Source organism: Stegostoma tigrinum, chromosome 2 (assembly GCF_030684315.1).
Source record: "Stegostoma tigrinum isolate sSteTig4 chromosome 2, sSteTig4.hap1, whole genome shotgun sequence".
In the NCBI taxonomy this organism is placed as follows: domain Eukaryota; kingdom Metazoa; phylum Chordata; class Chondrichthyes; order Orectolobiformes; family Stegostomatidae; genus Stegostoma; species Stegostoma tigrinum.
In genome coordinates, this window is record NC_081355.1 from 89,041,373 (window position 1) to 89,064,154 (window position 22,782).

Below are 22,782 nucleotides of genomic sequence, written 5' to 3' on the forward strand. Positions count from 1 at the left end.
TACCTGAAGTTCAGAGGCTAAATATCCTTGACCACTGAAGTGTTCCCGGACTGGGAGGGAACATCCCTGTCTGGCGATTGTTGTGTGGTGTAAATTTATCTTTTCTTGTAGCATCCACATGGTCTCGCTGATATATCATGTCTCAGGCATCCTTTCCTGCAGCGTATGAGGTAGACAACGTAGGCCGAGTTACATGAGTGCGTACCATGTAGCTGATGGGTGATGTCCTCATTTATGATGGTAAGGCGACCTTGGCTCCCTTGGTTATCCTTAGACCTTCGGGGTAGGTATTTAACTAGGAATTCACTCAGACAGCCATTTTCTATTCTAAAAATGTTCAGCCAATCTACGTGAGTCTCTCTCAACAAATTTTACCCCATTAAGCTTGGACCTGAGCCTTTTACTACAATCACTGGTAACTGAACCAGCTGCTTCTCATAAGTGACTGGAACTGAGCTTGTACCCTTAATCTGTAAAGGTTCCCCGCTATAGGTTCTCTGTCCAGCCAAGGTCTAGCGCAAACTTAAGGGTTGGAGTCCAGAACAAATTTTGTTGAAGACTAGTTTGTGATCACTGAAATGGCTGCGCCAGTATCAACCTCTATTAGAACATGATGGCCGTTCAACCAGAGGTTTATTTTGATTGGTTCTGGTTTGGATGTTGCTAAGCAATCTACCAGCTCCAAACCAGATGTAGGTGGACTTTCCAGAGTATGCAGTCTCGTGGATACCGGCCTATGAGTTCTCTTACTCAATTTAGGCCCAGGAGGACTCCTTTCCTGTCTCAAGTCCATATACCGGCAGAAAATACAATGGCTTTCAAGCTCTATGCTGAAGAAAATTTTAACCGTTTGACTGAGACTTGGCTTTGTTTTGGGCCTTTGCTGTGGGCTGACCTACTGTCCCTCTGTTCAGGATATGTCCTAAGGCAATGTAATTGCCTTCACTCAAGTGGTGTTTCCCAAGCTCAGGAGGGTCCACAAGTTGTCATTGTTGCTTTTCATCTGCCCCAATATCACTTGCCTAGAAACAAAAAAATCACACATTCTTTCCACATACTGGGCACAGTCTTCGTTGGCAGGATTGAATGAGTCAACTTTCCCAAATAACAGCATGATCCAAGAAACGCTTACCCCAACTCAGAGACTGTTGCGAGTGCATTTCTTCAGGAGTGTGCTTTTATCCCGTTGCCACTGATATTACACCATAAAGGCCAGTATCCCATCACTGAATCACCTGTCATTTACAAGTTGAGACTCTTTGATGCAGTCTCAGCTCCCTCAGTCCTGGCTTCTGGGATGGACAGAACCCTAAAACTCCTGTTTATATCTGTCAGGCAGGACTCCCTGATTGAATTGATTAACAACCCCAATCAAGGAACACATATTCTATGAGTTCCACCTGGCTGACCTCATTACAATCACATAGAACATAGAACATTACAGCAGAGTACAGGCCCTTCGGCCCTCGATGTTGTGCCGACCTGTCATACCGATCTCAAGCTCATCTAACCTACACTATTCCATGTACGTCCATATGCTTATCCAATGACGACTTAAATGTACCTAAAGTTGGCAAATCTACTACTGTTGTAGGCAAAGCATTCCATTCCCTTACTACTCTCTGAGTAAAGAAAATACCTCTGACATCTGTCCTATATCTTTCACCCCTCAATTTAAAGCTATGCCCCCTCATGCTCGCCATCACCATCATAGGAAAAAGGCTCTCCCTATCCACCCTATCTAACCCTCTGATTATTTTATATGTTTCAATTAAGTCACCTCTCAACCTTCTTCTCTCTAACGATAACAGCCTCAAGTCCCTCAGCCTTTCCTCGTAAGATCTTCCCTCCATACCAGGCAACATCCTAGTAAATCTCCTCTGCACCCTTTCCAAAGCTTCCACATCCTTCTTATAATGCGGTGACCAGAACTGTACACAATACTCCAAGTGCGGCCGCAGCAGAGTTTTGTACAGCTGCAGCATAACCTCTTGGTTCTGGAACTCGATCCCTCTATTAATAAAAGCTAAAACACTGTATGCCTTCTTAATAGCCCTGTCAACCTGGGCGGCAACTTTCAAGGATCTGTGTACATGGACACTGAGATCTCTCTGCTCATCTACACTACCAAGAATCTTACCATTAGCCCTGTACTTTGCCTTCTGGTTACTCCTACCAAAGTGCATCACCTCACACTTGTCCGCATTAAACTCCATTTGCCACCTCTCAGCCCAGCTCTGCAGCTTATCTATGTCTCTCTGCAACCTACAGCATCCTTCGTCACTATCCACAACTCCACCGACCTTGGTGTCGTCTGCAAATTTACTAACCCATCCTTCTACGCCCTCATCCAGGTCATTTATAAAAATGACAAACAGCAGTGGACCCAACACCGACCCTTGTGGTACTCCACTCGTAACTGGTCTCCAGGATGAACATTTCTCATCAACCACCACCCTTTGTCTTCTTTCAGCAAGCCATGTGAGTTCATAGTTTTAGGCTAATGGGACATGAAATGTGGCCTGACCAACATTTCAACAGCAAATCATAAGAACATAAGAACTGACAACAGAAATGGGCAATCAGTCTCTCAAGCTTACTCCTCCATTTAATATGATCATTGATGTTCTCATTTCGGCCTCAACTCCAACTTGCTACCCACTCCCAATAATCCATTTACTAATTAAAAATCTGTCACTGTCTTCTTTAAATTTATTCAGCGTCTCAGCATCTGCTGCAATTCCACATACATGACACATTGGGAGAAGTAATTCCTCCTCATCACCATTTTAAATCGACCTCTCCTTAGCCTAAAACTGTGTTTTCACATCCATTTTGCATCTACGTTTTCAGTCCCATTTAGCATTTATATACTTCAATTAGATCTCCTATCATCCTTCTAAACTCTAGCAAGTGTAGGCCTAAACTGCTCAATCTCTCCTCAGAAGTCAAACCTTACATCTCTGGAACTAATCTAATGAACCTTCTTTGAATTGCCTCTGATGCAACTGCATCCTTCCTCAAGTGGTGTTACCCAACTTTAATTGGACTGGAGAAAGTGTTTACTTCCCTCAGAACACCTTACAGCTCCCGTGCTCCACTTGCCGCATTTTCCAATGATAAAGCCAGTTGTCGTACCTGTTTGAAGCCAGGTTGGGCTTCGGCATGTAGGTGCTTTTTTCATGGTTATACCATTAATCCCACATACTAAACAGTTGCTCAGCATCTCATTAAGGATTAAACCAACAATGAAAATTGCATGTCTCTGCCAGTCACTTAACTTAGTCAAAAATCCTGATACGGTATCCCCCATTCTCAAATTGCTGAGTAAAAGTGATAATATCTCAGAATTAGAGGAGGCTTGGGGTCTAATATTCCTTAACTGAATTTGTCACCTCTTGAAACCTTTTAGTATCTGGTACCTCAGGGAAAGTTAGGCACCTAATAATAAAAAAATGCTATGGATCCGTAAGCTGCCAGGGGACTTATTTGTTGCTTTTTATGAGTCCCAATGTCATTTGCTCAGAAAAAAATAATTCATTCTTCACACATACTAAGTGGCATTTTTGACAGCAAGGTCAAATGTGTCAAGCTTCTCAAATAACGGCATTATGCCTGAAATACTTACCCCAACTCAAAGATGACAATTGCGAGTTAGTTTCTTCTGGAACTTGCCTTACTTTGTTGCTGCTGAAATAATTCCACAGAGGTTGCACCTAAGTCACTCTTTATTTACACGTGGAAGGTCCTTGACACCAGTCCAGCTGTCTAACAGCCAGCCCTCAGAGTGTCAGAATGTCCAATAGACCCTCCAATAATCAGTGGGAAATTAAGATACAAATTTGTAAGAAGATCTCAGTTACCTGTAGGAATAATAGAGTTGTAATGGTAGGGGATTTTAACTTTCCAAATATAGACTGGGACTGCCATATTGTTAAGGGTCTGGATGGAATGAAATTTGTTACGTGTGTACATTTCCCGTGAAAATTTCTTATTCGGTAAGTGAACAGACTTACTAGACAACAACCAAAACTTGACCTTCTCTTAGGAAATACAGCAGGAAAAGTGACTGAGATGTTAGTAGGGAGAATTTGGAGCCAGTGATCAAATTCCTACAGTTGTAAAATTGTGTTGGAAAAGGATACACCTGATTTAATAGTTAATGTTCTAAATTGGAGGGAGGCCAATTTTGATGATATTAGGCAAGAACTTTCAAAAGTTAATTGGAGGTGGATTTTGCAGGTAAACCGATGACTGGAAGGTGAGATAACAAGAGTCCAGAGACAGTGTACTCCTGTTAGGGTGAAGGGCAAGGCTGGCAGGTGTACAGAATGTTGGATGACAAGAGAAATTGAGGAACAAAAACAGAAGTTGCTGGAAAAGCTCAGTAGGCCTTGCAGCATCTGAGAAGAAAAAATCAGAATTAATGTTTTAGGTTGAGTGACCCTTCCTCTGTTCTAAAACATAGATGCTGGAGAAGGTCAGCAGGTCTGGCAGTATCTTCCTCAGTTCTGTTCTGTATTAAATGGAGGAGTAGGCTTCAGGGATTGAATTGCCTACTCCTGCTCTGAGCTCTTGTGTTCTTATGATTTCCTGTTGAAAAATTGGTCAGGCCACAGTTCACTACAGGAAGGTGTTTGTCAAGGTTCCACATGGTAGACTGGTTATTAAGATTAGATTACATAGATAGAGTGAGAACTAGCCATTTGGATACAAAGTTTGCTCAAAGGTGGGGGCAGAGGATTGCTTTTTGGCCTGGAAGCCTGTGACAAGCAGTTTGTGGCAAGGGTTGGTGCTGTGTCCGCTGATTTTTGTCATTTATATAAATGATTCGGATGTGAATTTAGGAGGAATAGTTCGTAAATTCACAGATTACACCAAAATTAGAGGTGTAGTGGACAGCAACAAAGGTTACCTCAGAGGACAATAGGATCTTGATCATATGGGTCAATGGGCCTCAGAGTGGCAGGTGGAATTTAACTTAGATGAATGTGAGGTGCTGCATTTTGGAACAGCAAGTCAGGGCAAGACTTATACACTTAATAATATGGCCCTGGGGAGTGTTGCTGAACGAAGAGGCTTTGGGGTGCAGATTCACAGTTCCTTGAAAATGGAGTCACAGGTAGACAGGGTAGTGAAAAAGGCGTTTGGTACACTTGCCTTTATTGGTCAGTGCATTGCGTATAGGAGTTAGGAAGTCATGTAGTAGCTAAACACGATATTGGTTAGGCCACTTTTGGAATACTGTGTTCAATTCTGATCTCCCTGCTATAGGAAGGATGTTGTGAAACTTGAAGGGATTCAGAAAATGTTTACAAGAATGTTGCCGGAGTTAGAGAGTTTGAGCAATAGGGAGGGGCTGAATAGAGTGGGGCTATTTTCCGTGGAGTGTCAGAAGCTGAGGGGTGACCTTATAGAAGATTATAAAATCATCAGGGGCATCAGTAGGGTGAATAGTCAAGATTGTTTCTTCAGTGTAGGGTTATTCAAAACTAGAGCGCATAGGTTTAAGATGAGAAGGGAAAGGTCTAAAAGGGACTTAGGGGCAACTTTTTCATGTAGAGGGTGGAGTGTATATTGAATTAAGTACCAGAGGAGTGGTGGAGGCTGGTATAGTTATAAGTTTCAAAAGGTATCTGAATGGGTATATGAATTGGATGTATTTAGGGGGATATGGACCAAGTGCTGGCAAATGGGATTAGGTTAATTTAGAATATCTGGTCGGTGTGGATGAGTTGGACAAAGGGTCTGTTTCCGTGCTGTAACAGCTCTATCATTGTATGACTCTATGTCTGACATTCTTCTTTTATCTGTCCATTAGGGGTCCCGGATTAAACCAGGTTAACAGCCCAATTTAGGGAGCTCAATTTCTATGAATTCCACCTGGCTGACCTCATTACAATCACTACAGAGAGGTCATAGTTTTGGACTCATGGTCCATGAAATGTGGCCTGACCAATGTTTCAACAAGAAATCATAAGAACATAAGAACTAGCAACAGAAATAGGCAAATCAGTCCCTCAAACCTACTCCTCTATTTAATAAGATCATTGATGTTCAAATTTCGGCCTCAATTCCAACTTCCTGCCCATTCGCCCTAACCCACTTATGGCGCTGATGTCATTCTAATCACTACATTCGGAAGGTGGAATATTGGCTGACCAAGTGTGGAATGATAGATGGGCTTCATTTCGGCAACATTCAATAACAAGGCTGGGTTTCCTTTATGCAAAAGTGAAGAAATTGAGACTGGCTTGCAGATCTGGTGCAGAGTGGACAATGTGACACAGCACTCATCCACAAAACAAAGATCATATGTGTCTATGGTGGTCAGTCTAATTTTAACATGCATGCAACTGACTGAGATTGAAGAGTATTCCATCCAGACAGTATTTAATACTGATATCAATGGGCAGATGATCATTGGTAAAGCCAGTAGCCACTGTCAGGTAACAGGGGGTTTTACGCCAGTCCAGATTTTGAAAGAGCCTCTTTTAGAGCTCAGTCTCAATACAACTACAGTTGTATCATCGTGAAGCAGTTGCAAGATTGTGAACATACTTCTTGGACCTAACTCTTTGGAACAGAATCCACAGACTCTCACGATTAACTTGGTCAGATTGAGGAAAACAATGAAGGCTTTGTGCTATTCTTCCTAACATTATCTTAAACAGTCTGGCAATAAACACCACCTTGTATGTTACATTGAAAGTTCTGAAGCCACAATTTATCTCTGGGAATAATTGTCAGTCACAGGCAGTATGTGACTCAGGAGAATGTACGGGGCAATTTTGCTGGACAAGTGGGAACTGCCTCATTAGTTTCTGCAGCTTTCTTATCTTCTTTCATTCAGCTGCATGACCCCAGGAAGGAGGGTCTTGCTGAGGGCAGCAATGTCAATGTCTCAAATTCTAAGAGGGCCAGTCAGTCAGCAGTTCTCAGCACGTTAAGTCAAGGGCAAGCTGCGATATCAGTGGGAAGATGGGTTGAATGGGGACTTGATGAAGTTTAAAGCCTATGGGATTGATGAGGAAGATTACCAAGAGGGAATGTGTTCGTAAAAGGCTAAGCCTGAATCTCAATGAATGATGATTGACCTGTTTCCTGTCTGTAAATAAGAAGAGAGCAATGGAGATGAAAATGGTTGCGACCACAATGGAATGTGTGGAGTGAGTGTTCCTTTCAGTGAGCAAAGGGGCTTCAGTTTCCAAATGATACAGTCCCTTCAAAGGGCAACAGAAGTACACACATACACCCTCACAGTTCAGGTGAAACATATCTGTGAGCACAATATGCTCTCTGAACACAAAATGTTAACCTGCTGTGGGAATTTGCAAAGTTTCACTCTAGTTAACAAAGTAGCAGGGTGGTGATGGTCTAGTCGTATTGTTATTGGACCAACAATCCAAAGACCCAGATAATGTTCTGGGGACTCAAGTTCAAATCCAACCATGGCACTCAGTAGGATTTGAATTTACTAAAAACTCAATTAAAAGTCTAGTAAAACAATTGTCATCAAAGTTCATCTGACTCGGGGAGGGAAATTGCCTTCCTTTCAGTTGAATCATCAGTACAAAGGAAAAAAAACTAAACTGGATGGATCACCTAATATTAACAAACAGCCCTGTCAACCTTTCAGTGTCATTCTTACTAACATCTGGAAGCAAGGGCAAAATTGGGAAAGCTGTCTCACAGACTAGTCATAGCCCTACTCATGGCATCATACCTGACAGATATTGCCCTAAACACCACCTATCCAACTGGCAGGACAGGCTGAGCAGAGATGGTAGGGCTGTGCTATACAGTCAGGAAGGTGTTTTCCTGGGAATCCTCAACATTGATTCCAGAAGCCATGAAGTCTTATGGCATCAAGTCAAACGGGGGCAAGGAAACTCATACGGATTACGATGTACCACCCACTCTAAGCAATTGTTAAACAGCACGGAGAAAGCACTGAGAGTGACAAAGATGCAGAATGCTGTCTGGGTGGGGAATTTCAAAGACCACCAAGATTGGCTGGGCAGTAACATACTGATTGAGATACTAGAATGGGTCTGCAGCAGATGGTGAGGGAACCAACAAGAGAGATAAATATACTTGACCTCATCCTTACTAATCTGCCTGTCACGGAAGTACCTGTCCACAGTAGCATCAGTAAAGACTGGCCACCATACAGTCCTTCTGGAGATAAACTTAAGTTTTCAGATTGAGAATACCCTCCATTGTGTAATGTGGTGCTATCCCCACATTATATACAATAGATTTTGAACAGACGTTACATCTCAAGACTGGGTATCAGTGATGTGCTGTAGAACATTAATAGCAGCTAAACTGTACTCCAACACAATCTGCAACCTTAAAGCTCAGCATATAACCCACTTGATATTATCATCAAACAAGTTGATCAACTTTAGTTCAATGAATTTTTTTTATTCACTCATGGAACATGGGCACTGCTTGTTGGCTAAAATTTATTTCCAGTCCCTAGTTACCCTGGAGACAGCAACAGTGAAGGAATGGGAACATATTTCCAGGTAAGGATGGTTAGTGGCTTGAAGAAGGAACTTGCAGGTGGTGGTGCTCCCATGTATCTGCTGCCCACATTCTTCTAGATGGAAGTGGTCGTGGGTTTGGAAGGTGCTGTCAAAGGATTTTTGGTGAATTTCTGCAGTGCATCTTGTAGATAGTATACACGGTTGCCAATGAGCCTCGGTGGTAGAGGGAGTGAATGCTTGTGGTTGTGGTGCCAATCAAGAGGGCTGCTTTGTCCCAGTGTGAAGCTTCTTGTGTGTTGTTGGGAGCTGCACTCATCCAGGCAAGTGGGGAGTATTCCATCACACTCCTGACTTGTGCTTTGTAGATGATGAACAGGCTTTGTGGAGTCAGGAGGTCATTCACCGAATTATCCCTAGCTTCTGACCTGATCTTATAGACATTGCTTTTACGTAGTCAGTTCAACTGAGATTCTGGTCAATGGTAACCCCGAGGATTTTGGTAGTGGGGGATTCAGTGATGTAATGGCATTGAATGAAAAGGGCAATGGTTAGATTGTCTTTTGCCTCTGATTGTTGCCAGACACCTGTGTGGGACAAATGTTACTTGCCACTCATCTGACCAAAGTTGGCTATTATTCAAGACTTGCTGCGTTTGAACATGGATTCTTTAGTATCTGAGGAGTTGTGAATGGTGCTGAACATTGGTGAATATTTTGACTTCTGACCTTATAATGGAGGGAAGGTCACTGATGAAGGGACTGAAGATGGTTGGACCGAGTACACTAAGCTGAGAAACTCTTGTAGAGATGTCCTGGAGCTGTGATTGATGATTGACCTCCAACAACCACATCCATCTTCCTATGTGCCAGGTATGACTCCAACCAGTGAAGCGTTTTTTCCCTGATACCCATACAAACAAATTCAAGAACAGTTTCTTCCCTGCCATTTTCAGACTTGTGAATGGACCTCTCAAATGTAACATTGATCACTCCCTCTACACCTTCTCTGCAGCCATAACACTATGTCTTGTACTTTGTTTTATTGCCCTGATGCACCTTGTATGGTATGATCTGCCTGTGTGGCACACAAAACAACACTTATCACTGTATCTCAGTACATGTGACAACAATAAATCAAAGTCAAACTCAAACCATTGACTCCAGTTTTGCAAGGGTTCCTTGATCCACACTTAGTCAAGTACGGCCTCGTTATCAAAGGCTTTCACACTCCCTTAGCCTTTAGAATTCAGCTCTTTTGTCCATGTTTTAATCAATGCTATATTGACATCAGAAGCTGTGGCCCTCCCAGAGCCTAAACTGGGTGTCTATGAGCAGGTTATTGCTGAGGACGTGCTGCTTAATAGCACTAGTAATGACACCTTCCATCACTTTACTGATGATCGAGAGTAGACTGATGGGGCATTAATTGGCCAGATTTGATTTGTCCTGCTTTTTGTGTACAGGACATACCTGGGCAAAGTTGTAACTGTTTTGAAGCAGCTTGGCCAGGGAATCAGCAATTTCTAGAGCACAAGTCTTCAGCATTATTGCCAGGATGTTATCAAGGTCCATCACCTATGCAGTATCCAGCTCTTCCAACCATTTCTTGATATCACTTGGAGTGAATCAAATTGGCTGAAGACAGGCATTTGCAATATTGAGAACCATTACAGGAAGTCAAGTTGGATTATCCAATTTGGCAAGTCTGGCTCGACATTGCTGTGAATGCTGCAGCCTTACCTTTTGCACTAATGTGATTGACTGTTCCATCATCAAGGGTGTGCATATTTCTGGAGCTACCTTCTCCAGTGAGTTGTTTCATTATCCACAGTCATTCATGACTGCATGTGGCAGGGCTGTAGAGCATAGATCTGATCCGTTGCTATGGGATCACTTAGCTCTCTCTATCACTTGCTGCTTATGTTGTTTGGCATGCAAGTAATTCTGTTTTGTAGCTTCACCAGGTTGACACTTCTTTTTTAGGAATGCCTGGCATTGCTCTTGGCACACCCTCCTGCACTCTCCGTTGAATCAGGGTTAATCGCCTGGCTTGATGGTAATGATTGAGTGGGGGATATGCCAGACCATGTGTTGGAGTATAATCCTGCTACTGTTGGTGGCCTGCAGCGCCTCATGATTACTCAGTCTTGATAGTGTCACACAATAGAATGGAGGGTAACCTCAATACTAAGGCAGGACTTCATCTCGACAAGGACAATACGGTGGTCACTCTTACCAATACTGTCATGGACAGATGCATCTGCACAAGACAGATTGGTGAGGATGAGGTCAAGCATGTTTTTCCCTCTTGCTGGCTCCCTCGCCACCTCCTGCAGACCCAACCTAGCTGCTTTATCCTTTAGTACCTGATCGGCACAATCAGTAGTACTGCTGCTGAGCCACTCTTGGGGGCACTGAACTCTCCACTCAGGGTACATTTTGCACCCTTGCCACCCCTCAGATCTTCTTCCAAGTGTTGTTAAACATAGAGGAGTAGTGATTCATTAGCCAAGGGAGGACAGTACATGGTAATCAGTGGGATGTTTCCTCACCCATGTTTAGCCTGAAACCATGAGACTTCATGGGATCTGCAGTCAATGTTGAGGAGCCCCAGGGCAATTCCCTCCAAACTGTACACTACTGTGCCATCATGTCTGCCAGGTCTGTCCTGTCGGTGGGACAGGGCATATCCAGGGATGGTGACGGTGTGCCTAGAATATTGTAAGATATGATTCCATGAGTCTGACTATATAAGGCTGGTGCTTGGCTAGTCTGTGAGGCAGTTTTCCCAATTTTGCCACATACTCCCACAGGTTAGTACAGAGGACTTTGCAGGGAACAACAGATCTGTTTCTGCCATTGTCTTTTCTGATGCCTGGGTCGATGGTAGGTGATCCATCCAGTTTCATTTCTTTGTTGAGACTTTGTAGTGATTCATATAACTGAATGGCTTGCAGGGCCATTTCAGAGGCAGCTGAGAGTCAATACATTGCTCTGGGTCTAGAGTGACATGCAGGCCAGACCAGGTGAGAATGGCATATTTCCTTCCCAGCAAGACATCAGTGAGCCAGTTGGGGAGCAGGAAGGCATGTCAGGAGCAGCACCAGGCATACCTAAAAATGAGATGTCAACCTGGTGAAGCTACTAAAACAGACTACTTACATGCCAAACAGCATGAGAGGCAAATGATAGGAGAGAAATGTCTACAATGAGATGGTATTTCCTGGTGTAGAGCTGCCGTTATTATAAATAATACATGACAGAGAGTAAATCCAGGCCAGGTTTTAGATTTGATATGGTATAACCTGAAACATGGAAGGCACAAGTATTTCTCACCTGAGATAATAAAATGTGAGGCTGGATGAACACAGCAGGCCAAGCAGAATCTCAGGAGCACAAAAGCTGACGTTTCGGGCCTAGACCCTTCATCAGAGAGGGGAATGGGGGGAGGGAACTGGAATAAATAGGGAGAGAGGGGGAGGCGGACCGAAGATGGAGAGTAAAGAAGATAGGTGGAGAGAGTGTAGGTGGGGAGGTAGGGAGGGGATAGGTCAGTCCAGGGAAGACGGACAGGTCAAGGAGGTGGGATGAGGTTAGTAGGTAGCTGGGGGTGCGGCTTGGGGTGGGAGGAAGGGATGGGTGAGAGGAAGAACCGGTTAGGGAGGCAGAGGCAGGTTGGACTGGTTTTGGGATGCAGTGGGTGGGGGGGAAGAGCTGGGCTGGTTGTGTGGTGCAGTGGGGGGAGGGGATGAACTGGGCTGGTTTAGGGATGCAGTAGGGGAAGGGGAGATTTTGAAACTGGTGAAGTCCACATTGATACCATATGGCTGCAGGGTTCCCAGGCGGAATATGAGTTGCTGTTCCTGCAACCTTCGGGTGGCATCATTGTGGCAGTGCAGGAGGCCCATGATGGACATGTCATCAAGAGAATGGGAGGGGGAGTGGAAATGGTTTGCGACTGGGAGGTGCAGTTGTTTGTTGCGAACTGAGCGGAGGTGTTCTGCAAAGCGGTCCCCAGCCTCCGCTTGGTTTCCCCAATGTAGAGGAAGCCGCACCAGGTACAGTGGATGCAGTATACCACATTGGCAGATGTGCAGGTGAACCTCTGCTTAATGTGGAATGTCATCTTGGGGCCTGGGATGGGGGTGAGGGAGGAGGTGTGGGGACAAGTGTAGCATTTCCTGCGGTTGCAGGGGAAGGTGCCAGGTGTGGTGGGGTTGGAGGGCAGTGTGGAGCGAACAAGGGAGTCACGGAGAGAGTGGTCTCTCCGGAAAGCAGACAGGGGAGGGGAGGGTCTAGGCCCGAAACGTCAGCTTTTGTGCTCCTGAGATGCTGCTTGGCCTGCTGTGTTCATCCAGCCTCACATTTTATTATCTTGGAATCTCCAGCATCTGCAGTTCCCATTATCTCTGATAGTATTTCTCACCTATTTGGTTTTCTTTCAATGGTAACATAAACTCCATCTTCTGTATCCCCAAAGTTTATAGAATGGAAAACTCATGCCAATTTAAATACATTGTTTCAAAGAAACAAAGAAACCTACAGCACAGGAACAGGCCCTTTGGCCCTCGAAGCCTGCGCAGGAATATCACAAAGTAGTACTTTGAAATGATAGCTGATGATAAAAGTCTGATTAACTTTGAAACTTTTTCAAAAAACAATTTTGGTCCAACACAAAATACGGATCTAAACTCTGAATGCTATTTAAAATCACAGCTTTGTGTCTCAGTCTGTGAAATTATCACTCAAGTCACGCTGTGAATTACAAAAGGAGAAAGATAATGATGAATGAGCTGACTGAAATTACTCAAGTCTTCAGAGAATTATTTTACAGTTTCCCCTCATTGAAAATCCTGAGATCTTAAAGCATAGTTGAAAAGGCAGCAGAGCCATCAATCATCCATAACAACCTTCAAACCAACCAAATCTATACTCTCTGCATAATTTGACATTTAACATATTGCAAAATATTGATAGTAAAGAACGACTTGCTGACATAAGAATTCAATAGTTCCAGCTAATTAACTCAAATTGACAAAATCAGTGGTCAATATATTTCATTATTTTATGAAAGGTGCAATACCAAGCAACTGAACTGGTTATCAACCTCTATATTGGGACGACAGAAGAAGAACTAAGCGTATAGGACCGGCCAAAGTGCTAAATGTTAATGATGATATTCAACAGCTGCATGAGATGATGGATTATATAAGATGGGCTAAAGGGTTAAAGTTGTTGATGATACCCAACAAGCTGCATGACTTTGGATGAGTTCTGTAAACATTCTTTCATGGGCCGAAGACAACACCAGCAGCTTGCTTTCCTGTAGCTTGTTTTCCGTACTAGACAGTAGTTTTGTCTGCTGTATCTGTTTTCTTTGTGCAGGCTGTTCATTACGCTGTTACAGAGTTTCATTCCAAGCTGCAGGACTTCAACTCGGTTTGGAATCGTGAACGGTGCCAGGAACAAACCTAAGCCTCCAGGCCAGCCATCGATTGAGTGGTTCCCAAAAGGCAGAAGGCCGTGAGATTTGTTGCTTTTTCTCTTTTCTTTTGCATTTACTATTACCACTATCATCATTACTATTACTTAATAAACATGCATGTCGTTGTTGAGTCTTCTCTTAATTATAATTAACCAAATCCAAAAGAACCGCCTGGATGCACGTTGTGATCCAAGATGGTTTTTGGCCATGAGGATGCAATTTGGCAAAATATGTAAGAGAAGGGAAAAAGCAAGGGGGTGCTCTGGAGGCCTTCTGTATTCCAGGGCACAACGTGGCAGACTCTGTATTTGGGTGTGTAGATATTTTGTTAGCACAATTAGGACCCCTGAAAAGATAGGGGACAGTTATAATGGGAGAGAGAACTGAAGGCCAGGTTTCTGCGCTGAGCAGAACCTTATAAAAGTGTTGACTGTCTGTAGTCTGGTTTGAATACACCTTTGTTTATTGGTTGCTACACGGCGTCCCGTACAATTTATGTCTTTTTGTTCATTGGAGCTGGAGATCTGGGGATATTTTGAGGCTTTAGTTTGCATTTTGGGAATATATGGTAATGTGAAAGCATGTTGTGTGCCTGTGTAGAGTGGAGCATGTATGGTTAATGTAATGTTCTTTTAAGAAACCATCAGCGGTTGTGTGAAGCAAAAATCTGCAAAATGTTGATTCAAAAATTTGGTTTGTAAAGCTTGGTAAAAATTTATCTTTTGGAACTGGCTCCTTGTTGTGGTTGGACTTGGGTAAATATTAATTCCAGAAATTACCATGTTTGGAATTTCATTTTCCATTCAGATTGAACTTTCAAATACTGTTTTATCATGAGTGAATCTTTAATTCTGGATGATAAAGATTGACTCGTTGTTAAGATCCAAGTAATAGGGACATTGGAATGTTGAAAATGCAACTCTCTGTGGGTGAGGACTTTAAGAAAGGCAAATTTGACTAAGTGATGAGTTTTACCTTCATTCAAGGAGGATGAGAGAAGGATGGCATAATTACATGCATGAATTTATGCCCCATCTTTTCTTTTTGAATCTATAGAAGGTTATTACTAACTAACCCATTCTGCTTGATGTGGAATGGATGGAGCTTGTTTGTCTTTTTTAGAAATTGCAGACACTGAAAACTGAACCCATTTGCAGAATTTCAACTTCGCAATACAGAGTTGGATGAGGCATCCTCAACCCATCAAGGCAATCATCAATAACACATTCCAGTGTTGGGGGTGTACTGTTGAAACATAAAAAGCAGTGAGTGTCAGGATTCTTGAAACCACTGAGCCTGCGTACACTTAAGTACATCATGACAAAAACTATACTAAGACTCAAATGCCCTGGTATTCTATAAAACACTTAAATGGAATAGTCACTTGAAAATTTAAATGGATTCTGCAAAATGATATCATGCACGCACATTGTGTCAATGGCTTCAATACTTACAAAAATGTTTAGTGACTTTAAGGGAGTGAACAGAATATTGAATTTGGACAAATTTATATAGAGATATATCAAATATCTAAAATGGGTCATCAAGTAGCTTTAAAAAATATAGGTCGTTTAGAGAAAGAACAAACAAAGTATGTTGTGCCTGAATCAAACAGAAATGTTTGACTTCGGTTTTAAAATGTTTTAAGGTTATGTTCCATGGACTACAAATCTCTACAGATCTCTAGAATTAGTATGGTAGTAATAGTTAAGTTGCAAAATTGAATGAGACAAAGTAATTAAGGGTGGAGACTGGTGGCAGAAGACAAAAAAAATTAGAACAATGGATAGAAGTGGCAATTCAGGTTAAAATGTTACAATAGTGAAAAGGAGGTTTAGATGAGAGCACAAAACTGACAGCTTTCTCTTGGTGGTATTTGTGTCCTTGTCTTCCTTTTTAAGAGAACTGTTTTGGTGATCAAGCCACTACCCAAGGCATCAGGATCAGATGTGGAGAGATAAGTAAAACCTCATAGATCATTTGGTAAGATCAGGTGGGAGTCAAGAATGTGTGACAAGATCCTTGGATACCAATGTAAGTGTGCTAAAGTGAATGTTACCTCGGAAGTAACAAACATGAGCCGGTAAAAAACATACACTGAAGAATGGGTCTCAGTCTTGTGCACCTACTTGATGAGCGGATTAGTATGAATTGGAAGAACACATAGTTCAAACAATAATCCAAAGAGAAACTGGCTTTAAAACAAAAGTAGTATTAATGAAAGGGATGTAAGAAAAATTATGGTCAAAATAAAAGGTGTGATTAGTTATTATGTCAAAATGTTACAGAAATGAAAGAATATGGGCTCTGGGAAGAGTGATACTGGACTGAATGAAAGGGCCCATTGGGTGATATACAGATTACTCCATCCTGAGAGTTTGTATGATGCATGTACTCCAGTGTTAAAACCAGTAGGTGAAATCGTAATGTGTTAGGACAGTTAGCATGTGAGAAAGGAGGCTGAGCTAAGATTCAGGTGGTGTAGGAGTCTGTGGTAAGGGAACCCCAGGAAAAATAAAAGGTGTGATGCATAGGTTGAAGGTAAAGCCTGATGAACATTGCAACTGTATTGTTTGATGTATGTTGTAACTCAAAAGGGGGTACCTGCTATTGAATACCACTCAATTATACAATCATTCATAAAATTGGCAAGAAAGGAAACATATTGAAGAAGTATCCTCAAGACAGATACAGGTAAAGAGAGCTGGAGAAATTTTGAGTCCATGTACAATGTTATTTTACTGTTATTGGGTGAGGTGATCTATGGATGGGGAACTGGAGGATAGAAACAAAAAGACAAATTAAAGAGTCTGAATCTGGAAAACACTGGATTTTAAAGCAAATTATTTAAATAGATATATGAAGAAACAATGTAGACAATATTCTGGTTGCTTCAGTCAGATGGCACGACTTGCTGGTTCCATCATGGCCTTGATTGTTCATCAAAAGTGGGACATATATATTTATGGGTCAGTCCCCAAAGGCCACTGTGATCACTAATTTGATGAAACACCCTATTGATATATTGTTTATATTGATGATAGTTATTTTCATTGTAGTTTTAATCTTCTAGTGTAGGTTACATAATCTTAATATACATTCTCACGCAGCTGTTGCAGATTTTCATCTGCACCTGCAACTGTAACATGTGCTTTCAAATATCATCAGGGGTGGAATATATAGGACGGTCCAAAGGGTAAATGTTAATGATGATATTTGACTGCTGCATGAGAAAATAGACTGCATAGGATGGGCTGAAGGACTAAAATTGTTGATGATACCCGACAAGCTGCATGACCTTGAATAAATTCTGTGAACATTCCTGTATGGGCCGAAAAAAACACCAGCAGCTTGTTTTCGTACACTGTACCAGACAGCAGTTTTGTCTGCTGTATCTGTTTTCTCTGTGCTGGCAATTTGTTACACTGTATAAGAGAGAGTTTCATTCCAAGCTGCAGGACTTCAACTCGGCTCGGAATCGTGAATGGTGCCAGGAACAATCCTAAGCCTCCAGACCAGCCATCGACAGAGGGATTCCCAAAAGGCAGAAGGGTGTGAGACTTGTTGCCTTTTCTCTTTTCTTTTCCGTTTATTACCACTATCATCATTACTATTACTTAATAAACAACAGTAAGTGTCCATGTTTTTTCTATTGTATCTTATCCAGGAATTTGACACCAAAATAAATAATAAATGGCACACAGAAATCTATAGAATGCCAATCATACTCTCAAAATAGTTTGTTTAGCTTCATTTTCTCTCATATTACATTTGGATCTTGGACACAATTTAGGAGTTTAAGAGTGATTCCCCACTTACAAGTTGATGTAGCAGATTAAAAAGTCAACACCAGCTCAGATTTAGCAACTGCTGCACTTCAATGCTGCTTTTATTTATACAGAAAACTGGTAGGCTCAATCACTGCATTCAGCTCTGCTTTTGAGGCCATTTCTGTTGTACTATTTGTTAACATGTCTTAGTAATTTACAGATAGAGATTCAACTGTTCATCTGACACGTCCAAAAGTAGATGAAGAAAGATATTTTATAAACAATTGCATTGCAACAGCGGAATGTCACAAATTATATCTATTACAACCATTATTAGAACATTTTATTCAAGAAATTAGTAACATTATTTGTCAAATTTATGTTTCTTAATGTAACATGAGAATTAGTTCATGGGCAGAATACAGTGAGTGGGGATAAGGGGTTCTTTCTCAAGTTGGCAGTCTGAGACCAGTGCAGTTCCACAGGCTTATGTGCTGGGACTGCAACTGTTTACAATACATATTACCACTTTGGAAACATGTTTTGTGGCCAAATTTGTGGACACACAAAAATCAATGAAAAGGCAGCTTGTGAGGGGGATACAAACAATTTAAACGGAGATATTGACGGGTTAAATGAGCAAAACGTTGGCCAATGGAGTATAATGTGGGAAAATGTGAAGTTGTTCATTTTGGAAGGGAAAACAAAAGAACAGAATATTACTTAAGTGGAGGAGGGGAGGAATTGCAGAAAATTGAAACACAAAGGGGCTTGGGGATACTTGTGTACAAAACACCAAAAGCTAAAACACAGGTGCAGCAGGTAATCTGGAAGTTTATTAGAATGTTGGCCTTTATTTCAAGAGGGTTGGGGAATAAGAGTAGAGACGCTTTACTGCAACTGCACAAGGTGCTGGCAAGGTCACATCTGGTGTACTGTAAACAGTTTTAATCCCCTTATTTAAAGAAAGATATTATTTCCTTGGAGACAGTTCAGAGAATGTTCACTAGGGTGATCCCCAATGAGGCACTATCATATGAACAAAAGTTAAAAGGTTGGGACTTTACTCGTTGGACTTTAGAAGGATGAGAGGTGATCTCATTGAAACATATAGATTTCTTAAGGGGCTTAACAGGATAAATGCTAAGAGGATGTTTCAGAATAAAAGGGTGCCAATTTAAGACTGAAATGAAAAAGAACTTCTCCTCTCAGAGAATTCTGAGTCTTCGGGATTCTTTGCTGCAGTGGTCCGTGGGATGAAAGTCCTTGTGTATGTTTAAGGCTGAGACAAATCCTTGATCAGCAAGGCACAGAAAAATAGGTATGAGGAACATCTGACCAGCCATGATCCTGTTGAATGGTGGCGTAATTTTAAGGGGTCAAACAGCTTTTTATGCCATTATGTTATTTAATTTCATAAAATTCAAGGAATTATCAACTGATTTCCAAGTAAACTATGTGATATGTACATTATAGACATAATTATCCAACAGAAAATAATGGCATGCTCAGCTGATTAGGCAGCAATTGTTGGGAGAGAAGCAGAAATAAAGTTTCTGTTTCAAGAATTCACCTGAAATGTTAATTCTGCTTCTCTCTCCAGATATTTGCTGGTATTTCCAGCAGTTCTGTTATTCTTTGAGATTTTCAGCATGCTTATATTTTGAGGTTACATTAATTTCTAGCATTTCTTTTTCATCTGTTGTACACAATATCCACAGCTTTATTAAATTATTTTATAAATACGTTTAAGGAAAATGTAATTATGAATAGTACAAGACAGGAAATATTATGACAATGATGAATAATAACACAAATATAATCAATGTGCATTTGAACAATTTCCAAAATTAAGTCCCATGAATATTATAACAGTCGACGTTTTGCTGTTAAACATTCACTCAGGTGGCAACCAAAAATCCCTAGTCAAGAAAGAAAAATAATCTATACGTGCTTTGATCACTCACTGTTTATTGCCATCAAGTATTTTAAAAATTAAAAGTCATGTCTTTATGACAGATCTTATCATAAAAGTACCCCAAAACAGGAGAAAGCCAAAAACCTAAATTTACACTCAGAAATTGTTTGGTTATTCTGATACATAGTAAGGGAATTCATTCTAATTTGGACTTTGAATAATTAAACTTTCTACTTAATTTAACTGTTATCCACCAATCTTCAAAAAAATGGATTGCAAAGAATTCAGAGGCGTACCGCATCATTTGGTCCATTGTATAGAGGCTGATATGTAAAAGAAATTAAATCAGGACATTACAGTGCACTAACTGATCCAAATTACACACTGTTTCAGCATAAAAATTAATTCTTCATGCTACAAAACATTCAGCTATGCAACACCGCAGTGGAACATTGTAAACAATTCACTTATTTGCTAAGTGATTGTTTCCAAAAAATAAATATCCAGGAAGCTTATGTAGAAAACTTCAGTATTTTGGAATGTAACAAAGCAACAAGTCAGCGAATGATAACTTATCTGGCTCAAGACACTTGTTTTAAAGACACAATTTATTATTCATGTCAAACCGCATATTGTGGTGAGTAAAAGAAATTAAGAATTTTACTTTGTTACACCCTCTTCAGTGTCGGTCTTCAGTTAATGAAGAAACCCAAGGTGTATGTAGGTAACTGGGTAACAAGTGCTATAGCTGCGCCAGAAGGTCCAGCTCTTTTTCTCCAAGAAGGGCTCAGTCAGTCTCTCCTAAAAGATTCAGGTTTGGATCAAGGTCATGGTCTGGATCCAGGTCTGTGTTGAGGCAGAGAAGCAGCTCTCTATCTCCCTGAAGAAAATCTAAGTCTGGATCACCGGTTCGAACCTCAATTTCTTTCACCAAAGCAAAGAGAAGCAGCTCTCTATCTCCCTGAAGAAAATCTAAGTCTGGATCACCGGTTCGAACCTCAATTTCTTTCACCAAAGCAAAGTTGTACACCTTCTGAAAACTCCCACAAAAGTACAAAAGCTGACTAAAATGGCTAAGTTACAAAGCAAAATTTTTAGTTTTTTTTTGTTTTCATTTTTCAAAGTTGTATGGGAATCTTGATTATTTATGGGATTTTGATCTGCTTTTAAATGTAAGGCCATGTTTCTAAATTAACTTTTCATGCCCTTTTTCCCCCTTTATGACAAATGTTTGGCGCAGGCCAGACATTTTTTGAGAGCACATGCTAAATCTAATAACACACATTTATTTTCCCTGCATTACAGTGTTGTGTTCTTTTGTTCTCGTATCGGACTCCTCTCAGACCTGTTGAACTGTATCACATTTTTGTGCCTGGAAAGAGAAATAAATAAATTGTCCCAAGAAAAGAGGGTGGAAATGGACTTCTGATGACTCACAATCCTCCAAGCGCAAAGATTTTGTGTCATCTGTTTTAAATGGGCAACCTCTGATATTTAAATACTGACCCTTAATTCTCAATTCTCCAATAGGAAACAGCCTCCCTACATCCAACTTCTCAAAAACACCTCAGGATCTTTATATATTTCAATTAATATCTTTCCTTCATTTCACAGCAGACTCACTCCAGGTAGCAGTCTGCTAAACTTTCCCTAAGCTTCCATTTCATTTACATTCTTCCTTTTAATAAGGTAACCATCACTGTATACAGTATTCTGGATGTGGTCTAACTAATGCCCTCTACGACTGTAACATCCTTAATTTTGTATTCAATTCCCCTAGCAATAAATGAGAACATCCTTCCAGCTTTCCTTTATACCTGATTCATGCTATGAGGAGCTCAGCTTACTCTGCAATGTCTCACCATTTCATTCTATTTTCCTCCCTGCCAAAAAGGGCACTTTCACATTTTCCAACATTATATTGCACTTACCACATCTTTTGTCCACTCACTTAAACTTTCTATATTTTTGTAGCCTCCTTATATCTTCTTATTGCATTCATGTTTAACATACTGTTATCTCTTGGTAGACTGATTAATTTCTCCCAAGATGTAATTAGTGAAATAACTGTGGTATTGGCCCATGATGCAAATCAGAAAATGGCTTTGCCATGAGCTATTGAAATAATTGGGTTCAGTTGCGGTTTGCAGATGAAAGCCCTGTCGTGTTTACTTGGAGATGGAATGGAACTGACGTGAACTGAAACAACTGCATTTGAGAATTGTCAAATTTCAAGCATCGAATGCAAGGATAGAGAATGTTCATTTATTCCATATCATGTTTAGAAAGTTTAGCCATTCAGAATTTAACCTGAAGCCATTCATTTGATTTGGGTTTGTAATTTGTTAATGATTACAACTTAGTGTTGTTGAAGTAAAACCATGAGTCAGTTTTGGGAAGTGTGAAACAGTGAAGTGTGCTGCTGGAAGATTTTTGTGCAGCATTTCTTTGCATTTGTAGAATTTCAGAATGTTCAATAGTGACACATCCTCCTCGTTGTACTGATGTTAGTTCTTTAACTAGCTCCAGTTAATTCCATTTCTTAATTCTTTTTAGTTCTGATGAAGGATCTAAGTAAATTATGGAAAGCTTGCATGTGAACACACAGGTGAGGGACAGGAATAGGACATGTGGTCCTCTCCAACCTGCTTCATCGTTCAATAAAATCAAACCTGATCTGGCTCCTCTAGATTCATGTCTACTCCCAAAAAATACATTTCACAAAGTTCTACATTAAGTTCTAGTATTAAGTCAGGCTCAAAGATTTGGGGCAACATTTTCAAATAAGTGAAAACTTTATATCAAAAGAAGATTGTTGGGAATTTTGCTGGTGTAGGATGGGTGGTTCTAAACAGTGTCTCAAATCCTTTTTTTGATTGTTACCATTTCTTACTTTAGTTGATGTTTTGATTCAGAAACTGATGTGAAATGGCACAGTTAAGTGGGGCAATGAAATCTAAAAGCTCAGCAAAAATGTTATTTGATTTTGACTATACTTACAATGTTAACCTACTTTATCCTTTGCAGATACTCAAGGAACAGTGTGCTTTCCATTATTTTCTGCTTTTGTTCCATTATCTAGCATTTCTCTGAATTCTTTTGTTGTCTATTATGA